At 45.7% G+C, this 18,258-nt stretch overlaps 1 protein-coding gene across 2 annotated transcripts in view; it reads right to left on the bottom strand.

The window, feature by feature from the left end:
* MSANTD4 (Myb/SANT DNA binding domain containing 4 with coiled-coils) overlaps positions 1-18,258 on the bottom strand; it is a 204,801-nt gene that overhangs the window by 117,822 nt on the left and 68,721 nt on the right. The gene's annotated exons all lie outside the window — the stretch shown is intronic.

Below are 18,258 nucleotides of genomic sequence, written 5' to 3'. Positions count from 1 at the left end.
GCAGGCAGAACTGGGAAGCGAAATCCCTATAAAAGATCTAGGTGGCACGGAGGAGCGGAGTCCCCTCCCCCCACCGCGGTAACAGCACTCTCAGCGCGGCCCGTAAACTGACGGAGCCCGAGGCCGGGAAGCTGGGAACTCAAGCAGACACACTCCCTCTGCGCCACGGAGACATGACGGGGGAGGCGACAGGGATCCGCTCCGACGGCGAGGAGCACAGCGGGAGGCCGGCGGCGGAGTCGCCCCCTCCCCCTAACCCCCCCATGGTGTCCACAGCAGCCCACACCGAGGACGGAGCGGGAGGAGCAGAACGCCGAGGAGCCTGGAACCACCGGGGGACGGCCTGGTGCACGGGGACTGCGTGACTCGGCCCCCGCTCCCTCTCATAACGAGGAAGCCTGGGAGGGGAGGGTGGAGAGGCGGCACCGACGACGGATACAGCTCCGGCCCTGAGGTGGAGACAACGGCAGCAGCTACCGGAGCAGAAGTTAACCAGGTGAGCGGCTCCCCCCGTCCCCGCTCTCCAGCCACCGCGCTGCATTAACCGGGACTCATTGAGCATCTCGCAAGGGAGGGACGCCCATAAACCCTATTGGCCTGCCAAAGAAGGTCCGGGAACGGGAACGGCAGAGACACCCGGTTTAATTTACTTCAAACAAGAGAGGGGTCAAGGAGAGCAGAGGGGAGGAACGGGACAGGCAGAGCCCCACACTCCGCACCCTGGTAATCAGAGGCACCGCGAATAATCGCGAGGCGAACCAAAAAAGAGACGGAAGCCCTGCACACAGCGAAGGCATAACAATATCAAGCAGGGGCCATAAGAGCGAGGTGAACCAAAAAAGAGACGGAGGCCCTGTGCTTAGTGAAGGCATAACACTATCAAGCAGGGGCCATGTCTAAAATGAAAGGGAAGGGGGGTCCCAACAGACCTCTCAACCCCCCAAACAAGACTCGAGCCTTCTACAAATGTGGGCGACAGATACCCCGGCGACGACTAGGGGTAGAACACATGAAGAGTCAACGGTGCCGGCAACAGATTCCACCCACACCACAGGCGGCAGTCAGCCCCCCACAAAGGACGATATGCACACCTGGTTCGCTGATCTACAAGATGAGCTCATGTCGACCGTGCAAGATCAATTTGCCTCAATAAAAAATTATTTGAAACAGGCAGTCCAGGACTGTAAACGGGACATTGCCAACCTCGAAGAAAGGACAGACACCCTAGAAAAAATTGTGCAAAACGTTAAGGATGAGGCAACCCAGCACAGTGAAACACAAGAGCAACTGGTGCGCCTCACCCACAATCTTGAGATACAGTGCGAAGACCTAGAAAACAGGTCCCGCAGATCGAACATCCGCATTAAGAATTTACCAGAATCAGTTATGGACAAAGACTTGAAAAAAGCGGTGCAGGAAGTGTTCGGGGATATTATTGATGTACAAGAACCGGATAACATTGGGATTGACCGTATCCACAGAGTGGGCCCTAAAGGCACAGGGGCGCCAGGGGAAAGACCGAGAGATGTGCTGGCCACCCTCTCATCATAACCGCAAAAAGAACTCATTCTAAGGAGGGTGAGGCAGATGGATCAGATTAGGATGAACGGTATGGACATTCAGCTTTACCAAGATCTGTCGGCCATGACGCTCCTAAAGAGAAGAGAAATGGCTCCACTAATGAGAGAACTGGTCTCGAGAGAGATAAAATACAAGTGGACTTTCCCCTTTGGCCTGTTATTTGAGTAGGAAGGAAACCAGAGAAGGGTGACCACCTGGGAAGAGGGACTAAATATAATGGACATTCTGATAGAGGAGGCTCCTACCAGGCGTGAAAGGGCAAAGGGGGAGCAACAAAAGAGGCCGAGAGGTTGGGATACGGTTCGGCAAAAAAAGAAACGGATCGGAAAGGGGAAGATCATGCCGGCCTCAACAGAATAAATCCATTAACACCATAGGGGCATGAATGGGACTAATTTATACTCAAAGTACGCAGAGAGGTAACTGATGAAGGGAATCGAATCACTTGGGAATTTACAGGCCCGGAGCGGATCAGGAACGACTCGCATGTAGGCCTAAGGAAGATGCGGGGTTTAGGACTCCCCGCAAAAGTAAACTCGAGCTTACTGAGGGCAGGGAGCGATAGGCGGAACGCCAGAGCTACCATAGGAACCCGGGCCCTCCTCGGGAGCAAAGTTGTTATGTGGTTACTAGTTGGGGGCACTGTTGGGGCGTTGTGGAGGGTGGGGAGGGGGGATCATCCGGAAGAATTTGAGGAATAACACTCACGGGCTAAGGGGAAAATCGAGAAGGGCAGGCAGAAATGGGGAAGATTAGATTACTTACCCTAAATGTTAGGGGCCTAAACTCCCCGGTGAAAAGGAGAAAGGTAGAGAATATGCTCAGGAGGGAAAGGGCGGAAGTGCTCCTACTGCAGGAAACGCACATAAGACTTGTGGATAGGGGGAAAGAATGCCTTTGAGGATTTGACATACTAACACAATCCAATGCACCAGGGAAAAGAGCAGGGGTGTTGATAGCAGTTAAGGGGTGATTGGAAGCAACACTGATAGACAAGCAGACAGACAAAGAAGGGAGATACGCATTTGCAAACATTAAGATGCACAACTCTACGTTTACCCTGGCATCCATTTATGCTCCAAATACGGGCCAGGATGGCTTCTTGCGGGATGCGATGGGGAGACTGGTGGGGTTCGCGAAAGGAGAGCTAATTATCGGGGGGGATTTTAATATGGCATGGCAACCACAACTAGACAGGAGTGCGGGGGGCCCCACACCCAGTGCGCTCCATCCGTCAAACTTAACAAAAAATGGATGGCATGGCTCTCTGTGACACGTGGCGGAACTAAAGGGTCTCAACAAGGGGTATACATATTACTGCACGTGCACAACACGATGTCGAGAATAGATTATTTCTGGGTCTCGGCAAGGATTCTGGGCAACGTTCAGGGAATGGAACTGGGATATAGGTCTGTCTGATCATGCTCCACTGTGGCTAGATCTATTGACCCCTAGGAACGAGGGAGGCCTATGGCGTTGGAAACTACCGCAAGATCTGCTCTCTGACCCAGTGATGGGAGAGGCAATTAGAGATAAAATCTTAGAATTCTTCGAACACAATGATACGGTGGACGTCCCTCTAGGCACGGTGTGGGAGGCGTTCAAGGCGGTAACTAGGGGACACTTTACAGCACTAAAAGCCTTGAGGGACAAACAAAGGTATGGATAGGAGCGAGAGCTAGAAACGAAACTAACTGAGATCTGAGAAGAACTATTGACCAATCCCAACAGAAAATTGAAGAGGACACTACAACACACACAGGGGCAGCTGGAACTCCTCCGTAACAAAAAGGCAGAGAGATCGCTCCTCTACCTCAAGCAAAGATTCTACATAAAAGCCAACAAAGCGGATCGACTTCTTGCAAGGCAACTCTCCGCAAAACAAAAGTCCATGACCATTATGAACATCAAAAACCCACAAGGAGAGACGCTAACGCGTACCAAAGATATTGGGGAAACGTTTAGGGCATTCTATCAGGACTTGTACGGAACAGAACACCCAGATGAGGAGGACCAAAACAACTTCCTGCGGCCACTCCCCATCCCAAAAATATCAGAAGAAGCTAAAATTGCGTTGGATACTCAGATAACTGAAAGTGAAGTATAAAAGGCAATAAATGATCTCCCACTCAATAAGGCACCAGGACCGGATGGTTTCACGGCCTCCTTCTAAAAATAAATTCACAGACATCCTGACCCCATTTCTCACGCGACTGCTTAACTCTTTCAAAGACAATGGAAATGTAACCCCATCCATGAACGAAGCAAAGGTCCTGGTATTCCACAAAGAAGGGAAAGACCCATCCCTCCCCGCTTCGTACCGGCCAATCGCACTAATAAATCTGGACTCTAAGATCTACACGAGAATTCTAGCTGCAAGACTTTCCCTGTTGCTGCCCTCTCTGAAACACCCGGATCAATCAGGCTTTATCCCGGGGAGGCAAACTCATGATAACCTCAGAAGACTAATACACCTGATAGAGAAAATAAACATCACCCATACCCCCGCGATTCTCTTATCACTTAACGCCGAAAAAGCATTTGATAGGGTAGAATGGTCCATACTCTTTAAAACCCTGGAACGCATGGGATTTGGGAACAACTTTATACAAATGGTCAAAGCCAACTACGCTTCCCCCTCGATAAGAATAGCAGTTAATGGGATAGTCACGGAGAGGGTAATGATTACTAGGGGGACGAAACAGGGCTGTCCGCTTTCCCCCCTCTTGTACGCAATATTTCTGGAACCGCTCTTAATCGAAATTAGGGAATCTACCCAAATTAAGGGAATAGAGATGGCGGGCAGACAACATAAGGTGATAGCATACGCAGACAATATGCTTTTAGCGCTAGAGGAGCCAACGGTCACACTCCCCTGTGTGGTACAGGTTCTGGAGTCATTCGGGGACGAAATTATCCCCCCCCCTTCTTACCAAAGTACAAAAAGACTTGGAGCGCTGGTGCCTGCCAAATGTATCGTGGTGGGGGAGAATACAATCGGTAAAAATGAACACACTTCCTAAACTGTTATATCATTTCCAGGCCCTCCCGATCACAATCCCGAACTCGTTCTTTAAAGAGTTGGCAAAGACGGTGTTAAGGTTCATCTGGAACAGGAAACCCCCCAAGAATTGCTAGAGCAGTCCTCTCGACTCACGTCAGAGAGGGGGGACTGGCACTCCCACACTTCAGAAATTATTATCATGCAGCGCAACTCTGGGTACTGAATGAATGGCTGGGGGACAACCAAAAAACGATCTGGGTGATGCAGGATAGGGTGGTCGCAAGAACCCCCCCTAGAAGAACTGTTATGGAAACCCAAGCAACACAGACATCCAAACCTTCGAATTAACGAAATCATGAAGGCCACAATGAATATCTGGGATGAGCAAACGAGGAAAGGAAGCCTCACCACAACAACCGCCCCTTTCACACCTATCTACAGGAACCCACAGTTCCACCGGGACTAGAACACAGGGCTTTTGAAAACTGGGAAGAGGCAGGGTCCAGGAAAATAGGGGAAATGTTCCATGACAAGGAAATAAGAACATACGCAGAATGCAAGACCATGTGGAACCTAACGAGCACGGATAGGTATAAATATGAACAGCTCAAACACTGGTTGATGACGCCGGAGATGTACCAGGCAGCGACCAGGGATCTGACTACTTTTGAAAAGTTCCTCCTTACCAACTCAGGGGATAAGAAACTGGTCTCCAGTCCATACAACTTCGTAAACAGACAGGAAAAAGGTGTGAAATGGGCCTACATGAAAAAATGGGAAAGAACTCTGAGGGAAAAATGTACGACCCACCAATGGCAGACGTTTTGGGCGGACATCCCTAAACTAACAAGAGCTGTCCAGACCAGAGAAATGTGGATACAAATAGTCACACAATGGCACTACACGCCGGAGAGGCTCAACAGCATGTATCCGAACTCGCCAAACCGATGCTGGAGAGGCTGCGCTGAGCCAGGCACAGGGAGACACATCTGGTGGGACTGTCATAGGGTCAAGGGCTTCTGGACAGAACTGATTGCAGAAATGAACAAGATATTCCCAGAGGTGGACCTGGTTGGGGAGAAGGTGTGGCTGTGCGGAATGCAGGATCAACAAACCAGGAAATAAACAAAGGCGTAACAAAGATGTTTCATGGGCCTGGTCGTTGCGGCATGGGCTACAATAGCACAGAGTTGGAAGAAGCAAGACCCACCAATGATGTACACTTGGCTTCATAAGGTCTGGTCGCAAATGACCATGGAAAGAATTACGCATAACCTTCAGGGAACACGGGACTCCTTCATGAGAGAATGGGGTGGGGGGTTGCTAGAATACCTGCAATCGGACTACATGGCGCAATGGTGCACACATAATATTGTAATAACTGACATATTCACCTTTTAAATTAGCCAGAGGACAATGAATCACTGATAATTCTTCCGGAAGGGAGGTGGGCAGGGGAGGGGGGAGATGGGATGATCAGGGGGGTTGTTGGTATTTTGTAATCAGTTTCTATTGTGAAAACAATAAAAATAAGTTTAAAAAAAAATATCCAAGAAGAGGGAAGCAGAATATTGCTCCTGCTATACCCTACAACTAAAGTTGAGGCAGTTAGCCAAACCTTTGAATCGGACGAGGAATAAGGGTTGTCAGAAAATCTCCATTCCCTTGAGTGCCCTGGACGGTCAAGCTAGCTTGCAGAAGAGGTACCCATGGAGGATGATATTAGTAAGAGTGAACAAAAAAGTTCTTCATTTGAAGGCCTAAGGAGACAGGCCTGCTCCCAATTGGAGGTTGAATTCTCTGGGAAACACAGAATCCATAAGGAAGGTGGGTTATTGGTTAGTAAGCCCTAAGAGACCACCAGAAGAGACCATATGAGGATGGTGGTTCATCAGGATGTGTGGCCCTTCCTCAAGCATTTGGCGTATGAGGTTCACCTTACACTTCATCTTGACATCAAAAGAACCAGGGAGAGGGCAAACCTGCAATTCTACTGGCCTAAGATATGGGTCACAAGTAGAAAACCACTACAGGATTTCCATAATTTGTCAGTCCACTGATAACATTGGAACATTGATTTAGACGGCACTGGTACCACAGCCAGTAGTGGATGTACCTTTTCAGGAGGTAGGGATTAATAAACCTAGTCCCTTAAATAATTTTACATCCTCAGGCAATGGGATTACTATGGTGGTAGTTGATCACTGTACAAGGTCTCCTAATGTCATCCCACTCACAGTAACTGCCAAGCCAGTTACTCCAGATTTACTAGACACCTTTACCAGAGCAGGTTTCCTTGAAGAGGTTGTGCCTGAAAAGAGCAGCACTTTCAAGTCTAGGTATAGCCAAGCAAAGTGGGAGAGCGATGAGGTGACTTAATATTTGTCATTCACATCTCCTCCACAATCAACGGGTCTATTTGAGAGTCCTTGGAACTAGCAAGAGCATGCTTGGAGCCCTTAGAGAGCCCCAAAGATCTGCTGATGTCATGCTCATGTTTCCTTATTTAGGATGGCCTTGAATCTCCTCAACTGACACTGCAACAGCAAGGTGAGGTGAAAACCTTGCTTAGGCAATTTTCCCCTCTTGCTTTCCCTAAATCCAGGCTCAACAACTTGGAGCATGTCCATGACAATGTAGATAGTGGACCTACCAAGATTAGGAGTTGTAGACCATCAGGCCGAGTATGGTCTTATATCAAGATTGAGGTCAACAAGATGTTGGATCTTGGGGTGATAGAGACTTCCAGCACAGTGATTTTGGTACCAAAAGCAGAAATATCTGATTTAAGATTTTGTGTGGATTACAGCGCACTCAATGTTGTCACCAAGAGAGATGCTCATCCCCTTCCACAAACTGTCACAGGGAAGACAGCATTCTCAATTCCTTTAGGACTTTACCAGTTCATTGTAATGTCCTTTGGTATCAAGAAAGCACCTGCCACTTTCTAGAGGCTTGTCAACCGTACATCAACCATGTCCTGAATGGCTTAGATGAATTCTGCATGGCACCTCAGTATGATATACCAGTTTTCAGCCCTATGAGGGATGAACATGTGTGACACCTCAGTATTGTTTTGCAGGCCTTTCAGCAGGCCCACTTGAACATAAGGTGTACTAAGTGCCAGATTAGTCAAGGTTCAGTGACCTACCGTGGGCATGAAGTTGGTAGGGGCAGAGTTTAGCCTCTACCCAGTAAAGTACAAGCTGTACAAGAATGGGCAACTCCCACAACTCAAACCCAGGAGAGAGTTTTTTAAGGCCTCAGTGGGCATGCAAGAGAAGTCATGGCAGATTATGGTACCATAGATGCTTCTCTGACTGCCTTCACAACTCCAAAGAAACCTAAGACGGTTTGTGGGGTATGAGGAGTGTGAGAAGGCTTCCCGTTGTCAGGCCCCTGTTCTCAGTCAGGGCACCTGACTACCAGAGACACTTTATTATGCAGACAGATGCCTCTGACACTGGGAGAGGTGAGGTCCTTTCTCAGATATAAAGGCAGGTAATATCCTATATGTTTTAGTAGCTGCTAGCTTAAGGATAGAGGGCTCAGGTGGGCGACTGTGGAGAAGGAGTGCTTCTCCATGGTGTGGGCCCTTAAGAACCAGAGACACTACCTCTTTGGGGCTCACGTCATTGTGCACACTCACCATAACACCTTTAAGTGGATAATTAACCAGAAGGGATGGAGTCCTAAATTACTCAGGTGGTGCATAAGTCAACAATGCTGTCAAATCACCATTGTGCATAGGCCAGGTGCGCAACATAGCAATGCTGATGGGCTGTCTAGGATGTATGACTGACTGGAACAGGAAACCCATCCCGGGGTGGAATAGATCACCCTGTCTCTAGTCTGGGAAGCTATTGTTAGGAAAGATTTTCTTTATGCAACTTCCCTCAATAGTTTCCTATGGAACCCCATTGTTTTTGCTCTGTTTTTGATCATGTCCTGAATTTGTGAAGGGAAGTAAAGCCTTCTGCTTCAACTACCTTGCCTTTTGCAAATTTATTATGGGGAACATGATCAGTACTTTATACTATTATACTGGGAAACATTCTTTTCCTTTTGAATTCTTGTACTTTTATGTATGGCTAAACACAAGCTGGTGGCAGCAGTTCACTTTTTACCATGTTTGCATTATATTTGGTGTGTACATACACATTTAAGAAGAAATGGAGATGAGGGGCGCACTCTGATTCCCAGTCAGATATACCTCCTAAAGCAACAGTTAGTCTTCTCCTCCAAACGTTTTCTTGACTCTATCAATCATCAGGGAGGCTGTGTTTCTTTTCCTTTTCAGGTGTGTCTGGTTAATTCTCATTAAAGTCTCTAAGGATTCTGGGACATTTAGTCGCACACTTTTTTCAATGCAGGTGACTAGGAACCAACTCTCCTCCAAAGCACAAATCTTTCTCTTGATGGGGGGGAGGGGGAAAACCATGTTTATGGCTCTCCATAGTAAGGCATGATGACCAGGGATTGACAGAGTCAAGAAAACGTTTGGAGGAGAAGACTAACTGTTGCTTTAGCAGGTAAATCTGACTGGGAATCAGTGCGCGCCTCATCTCCATTTCTTTGTACATTCACATTTACAGCGAACGGCTAACTTGGCTAGTGCCCTAAAATGGTTGTGCCGCAAACCTTTCACTTGTTCTTTGGTTATATTGTACTTTATCCTTCTTCCTGCCTTCTCAAGTCAGGAAAGGCCTTACACAGTCATGCGCTTGCCTGGGAATGCTGCTGCTTTCGTAGGAGAAGCATCTGGGAACCTCTGGCCAGCCAGCCAGCACGCAGGAACAACACCAAGTCAGGCAAGTACAAACAGGAAATTTACTTTCTTGCTTAGATCAACTTGGGTTCGATCCCCGGACCCACGCTTAGAATCCTAAGGGTATTAAGCGTGTTATAAATATCCTATCAGATAAAGCAATATTCAAGTTATACGGAATATGCTACATTTACTCAGAAACGTGTCCCTTGCAGTAAGTACCTTTGCATTTTTCCATGTGCAATTATAAGAGCACAATACATTAGATATAAACTGAATCAGTATCACACAAAAGAACACTGTTGTAATTGGGTTAATAAACTTTATGTAATGCAAGATATGAAATGTCGATTTCCCGGTTGCCACAGTCTCTGGAGACACTGAAACATCTGATTTTGGAATGTCAACATTTTAACTCAGCACGCTCTATGTTTTTAATGAAATTTGTAACAGTTGATTTTGAAGATTCAAAAGAAAACTTGTGGAAAAGGCTGATGAATTGTAATTATTATCCAATAATATTTGCATTAGGACACCTCCTAAGGACTATTGAAAAGGAGTTGGCCCTGTATGCCTGATGTTAATGTATTGGATATTTTTAGAATTTTGATACGAAAGCTAAAACAATTATTTTTTAAGAATTTTTAGTGTTATGAAAAAGATATGAACAGTTTTAATATTGTAAATAGATAATGGATTTATCAACGGAAATTAGTTTTTGTAAAGGTTTTATTAACCAAACATAATTAAAAAAATAAAATTAAAAAAATAAAATTAAAAAATAACCTATCATTTCGTTTCATTTCACAACTGGAAGGACACCTGTCGTCACCTGTAAACGTGATTGTCGCTGGAACTCCCCTTCCTCCATCCAGAAAAGTGTCCTGAAATGGCCTGCATCGTTGGAATCTGCATTTCTTCATCGACACGAAATGCATCTTGCAGTTGCACCTACCAGAAGAATCCTCGAACCTGCAACCCCTGGACACCGCTCTCTGAAACAAAGGATGGAATACTGCACTCCCCGAGTCAACCCATCATGATCTCTGGGAAAATCAGAGTCAGGGGAGCAAGTAAGCATACCTGTGTCTGTCCCCACACCCTCTGTCCTCCAAAGGATAACATGGGGACCATATCCTGTTGCCTTCTACCTCCCTCTCACTCACCTTTGGTCGTCGAACCTGGGTTGGGAATCCTGCCCCTTAGTTAGCTTTGGGTCTGGAAGAGAGAGAAGAACTTACCTTTTGTTGGGACTGATTTTCTATACTCTGTCTTGGTTGACAGATGTATAGAAGGCCAACCTAGTATAGTGACAGGGATATCCAAACTCAAGATAGGTTGATCAGTGGTCTAGGTTAAGTCTCGAGAGGTGGTGAGCTTGTAAGTGGTCCCCAATGAGTGCACCCAGTGATAAGTCGGGGAACACAGAGACAATCGGTATCCTGTCATTGCATCGACAACCAAAGCATCGACAGCCATACCATCTAAAAAAAGCATCTAATGCATTTTCTTAGATGGCAAAGGGTTTAGTTTAATAAAAATGGGTTTTAAAGGTTAAAAAAGGGGGGTCACGGCCCCCCCATTAAAAAAATGAAAACAAAAAGCATTAGAAGCTTTTATTTTAGATGCTTTTTTTTAGATGGTATGGCATTAGATGCTTTGGCGGTCGATGGAATGACTATAAACCAGACAATCAGTTATGAAAATAATATTTTATTTATGGCCATATAACACTGAGAAAAAGGACTAGTAACAGGTAATAATATCACACAACACTAATTATAGTTAAATATATACAATCATTGGAGTAGGGCAAAATACATATTAAATCCCTGTAAAGGAGGGTGAGTATTAATATAAAGTGCTACAGGTGCACAGAGATACAACCCTAACTTTAGAAGTCCATCCCCAAGTTGTATGGGGCCTTGTGCATACAGGTTTGTGAGGCTGGAAGAAATGAGTGCAGGGTCTCTGGGCTACAATGAACAGTTTCAAGTGGTAGAGGACAAGTGGTTCTAACTAACAAAAGTGTCCCCAACGTTCAGAGTGCTTGCACAAGCAAGCAATGGAGGAGCCGAACTGCTATACAAGTTTCTAAAAGTTAAATAAAATGTAAAAGGGGATTTAGGGGTTCAGCTAAGTATCATTACAACTCACCGCCCGTATGCAGATTCTGCCAGCTTGAGCCCCTGATGCCCAGAAATAGCAGGTTTGTGCACTTCTCTGGTCGTGGACAAATGCTGCTGCATGGTCTCAGGTGGGAGAATGCAGAAGAACTTGATGCAGGGCCCTTCTCAGCACTGGACTAGAAGCAAAAAAGCAGCTTCGGGTGATGGGCACCGATGCACAGCGATGCAGGAGGACTCACTTTCCGCAGTCAGACCTCGCCTCCTACCGTGGGTCACCTTAATGCTGGAGCCACGAAAATGTGCAGAGGTGGGTCTTATAGCACAAGCAGAAGATCCCCCAAGTTCCAGGCCCCAAACTCCGAACGGCGAGATCTACAGCACTGTAGCCCAAACTCTGAGCTGGTCAGCCACTGGGCGATCCAGAGGCTCTTCCAAAGGCTCTTCTTTGCAGGACTCCAAACTAATGTCAAGAATGGATGTTCCCTCCACTTCAAGGGTTGCAGCTCCTTCGCAGGACTGCTGAAGATCACCTACAAAATAGGGCTCTTCCAGCAGAAGTTGGTCGCCAGGCCTCGTTCCAATGGGTCCATGGTCTCCTTGCGGGTCTTGCAGCTGCAAAGGATACTTGACTCCTTCAGTTTCTTCCAGCATCTCTCTGGAATGCGTTCGGGGGTCCTCTTCTTATCCAGAATGCCAGGTAAGAGCTGAAACACCCACTAGCCAATGACACATCTGGCCCACACACACACCTCAGCACTGGTTTCGTGTGACTGAGTGGTATTCATGAGTGGTGCCATCATTGGTTCTGTTTGAACTAGTGCTGAGGTGTGTGTGTGGTTATTTTTTAATTTTATTTTTTTAATTTTATTTTAATTATGTTTGGTTAATAAAACCTTTACAAAAACGAATTTCCGTTGATAAATCCATTATCTATTTACAATATTAAAACTGTTCATATCTTTTTCATAACACTAAAAATTCTTTAAAAATAATTGTTTTAGCTTTCGTATCAAAATTCTTAAAATATCCAATACATTAACATCAGGCATACATGGCCAACTTCTTTACAATAGTCCTTAGGAGGTGTCCTAATGCAAATATTATTGGATAATAATTACAATTCATCAGCCTTTTCCACAAGTTTTCTTTTGAATCTTCAAAATCAACTGTTACAAATTTCATTAAAAACATAGAGCGTGCTGAGTTAAAATGTTGACATTCCAAAATCAGATGTTTCAGTGTCTCCAGAGACTCGTGGCAACCGGGAAATCGACATTTCATATCTTGCATTACATAAAGTTTATTAACCCAATTACCACAGCGTTCTTTTGTGTGATACTGATTCAGTTTGTATCTAATGTATTGTGCTCTTATAATTGCACATGGAAAAATACAAAGGTACTTACTGCAAGGGACACGTTTCTGAGTAAATGTAGCATATTCCGTATAAATTGAATATTGCTTTATCTGATAGGTTATTTATAACGCGGTTAATACCCTTAGGATTCTAAGCGTGGGTCCGGGGATCGAACCCAAGTTGATCTAAGCAATAAAGTACATTTCCTGTTTGTACTTGCCTGACTTGGTGTTGTTCCTGAGTGCTGGCTGGCTGGCCAGAGGTTCCCAGATGCTTCACCTACGAAAGCAGCAGCGTTCCCAGGCAAGTGCATGACTGTGTAAGGCCTTTCCTGACTTGAGAAGGCCAAGTTAGCCGTTCGCTGTAAATGTGAATGTACAAAGTAATGTAGATGAGGCGCGCACTGATTCCCAGTCAGATTTACCTGCTAAAGCAACAGTTAGTCTTCTCCTCCAAACTTTTTCTTGACTCTATCAATCCCTGGTCATCATGCCTTACTATGGAGAGCCATAAACATGGTTTTCCCCCTCCCCCCATCAAGAGAAAGATTTGTGCTTTGGAGGAGAGTTGGTTCCTAGTCACCTGCATTGAAAAAAGTGTGCGACTAAATGTCCCAGAATCCTTAGAGACTTTAATGAGAATTAACCAGACACACCTGAAAAGGAAAAGAAACACAGCCTCCCTGATGATTGATAGAGTCAAGAAAACGTTTGGAGGAGAAGACTAACTGTTGCTTTAGGAGGTATATCTGACTGGGAATCAGAGTGCGCCCCTCATCTCCATTTCTTCTTAAATGTGTATGTACACACGAAATATAATGCAAACATGGTAGAAATTGAACTGCTGCCACCAGTCTGTGCTTAGCCATACAAAAAAGTACAAGAATTCAAAAGGAGAAGAATGTTTCCCAGTACTAATAGTATAAAGTACTGATCATGTTCCCCATAATAAATTGGCAAAAGGCAAGGTAGTTGAAGCAGAAGGCTTTACTTCCCTTCACAAATTCAGGACATGATCAAAAACAGAGCAAAAACAATGGGGTTTCATAGGAAACTATTGAGGGGAAGTTGCATAAAGAAAATCTTTCCTAACAATCACTTCCCAGACCAGAGACAGGGTGATCTATTCCACCCCGGGATGGGTTTCCTGTTCCAGTCAGTCATACATCCTAGACAGCCCATCAGCATTACTATGTTGCGCACCTGGCCTATGCACAATGGTGATTTGACAGCATTGTTGACTTATGCACCACCTGAGTAATTTAGGACTCCATCCCTTCCGGTTAATTATCCACTTAAAGGTGTTATGGTGAGTGTGCACAATGACGTGAGCCCCAAAGAGGTAGTGTCTCTGGTTCCTAAGGGCCCACACCATGGAGAAGCACTCCTTCTCCACAGTCGCCCACCTGAGCCCTCTATCCTTAAGCTAGCAGCTACTAAAACATATAGGATATTACCTGCCTTTATATCTGAAAAAGGACCTCACCTCTCCCAGTGTCAGAGGCATCTGTCTGCACAATAAAGTGCCTCTGGTAGTCAGGTGCCCTGACTGAGAACAGGGGCCTGACAACGGGAAGCCTTCTCACACTCCTCATACCCCACAAACCGTTTTAGGTTTCTTTGGAGTTGTGAAGGCAGTCAGAGAAGCATCTATGGTACCATAATCTGCCATGACTTCTCTGTGATGCACACTGAGGCCTTAAAAAACTCTCTCCTGGGTTTGAGTTGTGGGAGTTGCCTATTCTTGTACAGCTTGTACTTTACTGGGTAGAGGCTAAACTCTGCCCCTACCAACTTCATGCCCAAGGTAGGTCACTGAACCTTGACTAATCTGGCACTTAGTACACCTTATGTTCAAGTGGGCCTGCTGAAAGGCCTGCAAAACAATACTGAGGTGTCACACATGTTCATCCCTCATAGGGCTGAAAACTGGTATATCATACTGAGGTGCCATGCAGAATTCATCTAAGCCATTCAGGACATGGTTGATGTACGGTTGACAAGCCTCTAGAAAGTGGCAGGTGCTTTCTTGATACCAAAGGACATTACAATGAACTGGTAAAGTCCTAAAGGCATTGAGAATGCTGTCTTCCCTGTGACAGTTTGTGGAAGGGGATGAGCATCTCTCTTGGTGACAGCATTGAGTGCGCTGTAATCCACACAAAATCTTAAATCAGATATTTCTGCTTTTGGTACCAAAATCACTGGGCTGGAAGTCTCTATCACCCCAAGATCCAACATCTTGTTGACCTCAATCTTGATATAAGACCATACTCGGCCTGATGGTCTACAACTCCTAATCTTGGTAGGTCCACTATCTACATTGTCATGGACATGCTCCAAGTTGTTGAGCCTGGATTTAGGGAAAGCAAGAGGGGAAAATTGCCTAAGCAAGGTTTTCACCTCACCTTGCTGTTGCAGTGTCAGTTGAGGAGATTCAAAGCCATCCTAAATAAGGAAACATGAGCATGATATCAGCAGATCTTTGGGGCTCTCTAAGGGCTCCAAGCATGCTCTTGCTAGTTCCAAGGACTCTCAAATACACCCGTTGATTGTGGAGGAGATGTGAATGACAAATATTAAGTCACCTCATCGCTCTTCCACTTTGCTTGGCTATACCTAGACTTGAAAGTGCTGCCCTTTTCAGGCACAACCTCTTCAAGGAAACCTGCTCTGGTAAAGGTGTCTAGTAAATCTGGAGTAACTGGCTTGGCAGTTACTGTGAGTGAGATGACATTAGGAGACATTGTACAGTGATCAACTACCACCATAGTAATCTCATTGCCTGAGGATGTAAAATTATTTAAGGGACTAGGTTTATTAATCCCTACCTCCTGAACAGGTACATCCACTACTGGCTGTGGTACCGGTGCCATCTAAATCAATGTTCCACTGTTATCAGTGGACTGGCAAATTATGGAAATCCTGTAGTGGTTTTCTACTTGGGACCCATATCTTAGGCCAGTAGAATTGCAGGTGTGCCCTCTCCCTGGTTCTTTTGATGTCAAGATGAAGTGTAAGGTGGACCTCATACGCCAAATGCATGAGGAAGGGCCACACATCCTGATGAACCATCAACATCATATGGTCTCTTCTGGTGGTCTCTTAGGGCTTACTAACCAATAACCCACCTTCCTTATGGATTCTGTGTTTCCCAGAGAATTCAACCTCCAATTGGGAGCAGGCCTGTCTCCTTAGGCCTTCAAATGAAGAACTTTCTTGTTCACTCTTACTAATATCATCCTCCATGGGTCCCTCTTCTGCAAGCTAGCTTGACCGTCCAGGGCACTCAAGGGAATGGAGATTTTCTGACAACCCTTATTCCTCGTCCGATTCAAAGGTTTGGCTAACTGCCTCAACTTTAGTTGTAGGGTATAGCAGGGGCAATATTCTGCTTCCCTCTTCTTGGATATTTTTTTTTAAAACTTGTTTTTATTGTTTTCACAATAGAAACTGATTACAAAATACCAACAACCCCCCCGATCATCCCATCTCCCCCCTCCCCTGCCCACCCCCCTTCCGGAAGAAGTATCAGTGATTCATTGTCCTCTGTCTAATTTAAAAGGTGAATATGTCAGTTATTGCAATATTATGTGGGCACCATTGCGCCATGTAGTCCGATTGCAGGTATTCTAGCACTCCCCCCCCCCATTCTCTCATGAAGGAGTCCCGTGTTCCCTGAAGGTTATGTGTAATTCTTTCCATGGTCATTTGCGACCAGACCTTATGAAGCCAAGTGTACATCATTGGTGGGTCTTGCTTCTTCCAACTCTCTGCTATTGTAGCCCATGCCGCAACGGCCAGGCCCATGAAACTTCTTTGTTGCGCCTTTGTGTATTTCCTGGTTTGTTGATCCTGCATTCCGCACAGCCACACCTTCTCCCCAACCAGGTCCACCTCTGGGAATATCTTGTTAATTTCTGCAATCAGTTCTGTCCAGAAGCCCTTGACCCTATGACAGTCCCACCAGATGTGTCTCCATGTGCCTGGCTCAGCGCAGCCTCTCCAGCATCGGTTTGGCGAGTTTGGATACATGCTGTTGAGCCAGACAGTCCCAACCCACTTCCTGGCAACAAACACACATAGCCCTGCATTAGCCCGTGAAAAACCTCTGCTTTCCCCGGGCACTGACACAGACCAGGAAGAAGAGTTAGAGACAAGATGGTCAAGGGACAAGCGAAAAAACATGCGGAACGGCCATATTTTGGACAGGTTGATAGCCAAACGTGGTAAGTCTAAAGTAAATTACACCAGAAAATAGGGAAAAGTAACTGCCGCAACCAGCTTGTTCCTTAGGCACACCTAGAGTAACCAAAAAACCTCTGAGTGTTAGTCTAGCGCAAAACAAAAAGTGTACCCCATTGTACTGCATTGATAGATGCATTGCACAATAGAAAGTTACCAAAGGGATAACAAGTTACCAAAAGTGGCAACAAAGTAACGGGACTAAGGAAAACAATGTTTCCCAGTACTGACAGGCTGGAGGACATGTCAGTTTCCCCATGACAAATTAGCAAAAGCCAGTGTAGTGAGGCTTCACTGCACTGCAAAAAGAGCAGGTCAGAAAATAAAAGCAAAACGTTTTGGGGATCCATGGAAACGGGATGTAAAGAGAAACTTTCCTAACACCTACCTTCTGCTAAATTGTATTGAACTTTTAAATAGTTTGAAACTAATCACCACCACAAGCCCACTGCATCATTTTTAGTGAGCTCATACCTGTGAGAAACCTGTATTGGTTGGGCACTTGGCCCCATATATCTTCGGGCTGGACTTCTATTATAAGGGATATTGTACTTGTGACTGGTTCCCACCATTTTACTGCATCTGCACCATTTACCTGCATAACCTGGTTAGGTTATTTGATGATGTATATGAAGTAAACCGATTGGTGATTGCATATGAGAATGCATTACTTACCGTAAAAGCATTTCTGATGGTTGTATCTGCTTAGATTCACATGCTGTGCATAGGTCCGACATCCAGTGGTCACTGCGGAGTATTGCATTTTGTTTTTCGTAGTCGAAAAGGGGACGTCGACTAGGCGTGTCTGAAACACTATCCCTATAGTGACGTGCGTTGTACCCACAATCCCTCACGCGTCGAGGTCCCTCTGTTTGTATTTTTTCTGCCCTGAGGGAGCCTTCTTAGACGTGAGTGAGTACAGAAAGAGAGAGAGATATATAAAGGAAGTCTATGTTCCTTCCATCCGAGCGGGGAGGAAGGGTGGGCGCATGTGAATCTAAGCAGATACAACCATCAGAAATGCTTTTACGGTAAGTAATGCATTCTCTTCTGATGTTTGTTAATCTGCTTAGAATCACATGCTGTGCATAGACTAGCGAGCAGTACCCGGAGTTGGCGGTGGGTTATGAGAAGGAACAGTAGAGAAAAGGTGTCGTAATACTGCCTGTCCCACC

The sequence above is a fragment of the Ambystoma mexicanum genome, chromosome 7q, assembly GCF_040938575.1.
Source record: "Ambystoma mexicanum isolate Mex_15411 chromosome 7q, UKY_AmexF1_1, whole genome shotgun sequence".
In the NCBI taxonomy this organism is placed as follows: Eukaryota; Metazoa; Chordata; class Amphibia; order Caudata; family Ambystomatidae; genus Ambystoma; species Ambystoma mexicanum.
The sequence above is the reverse complement of the archived record's forward strand: the minus strand, read 5'-3'. Positions and strand labels throughout refer to the sequence as shown.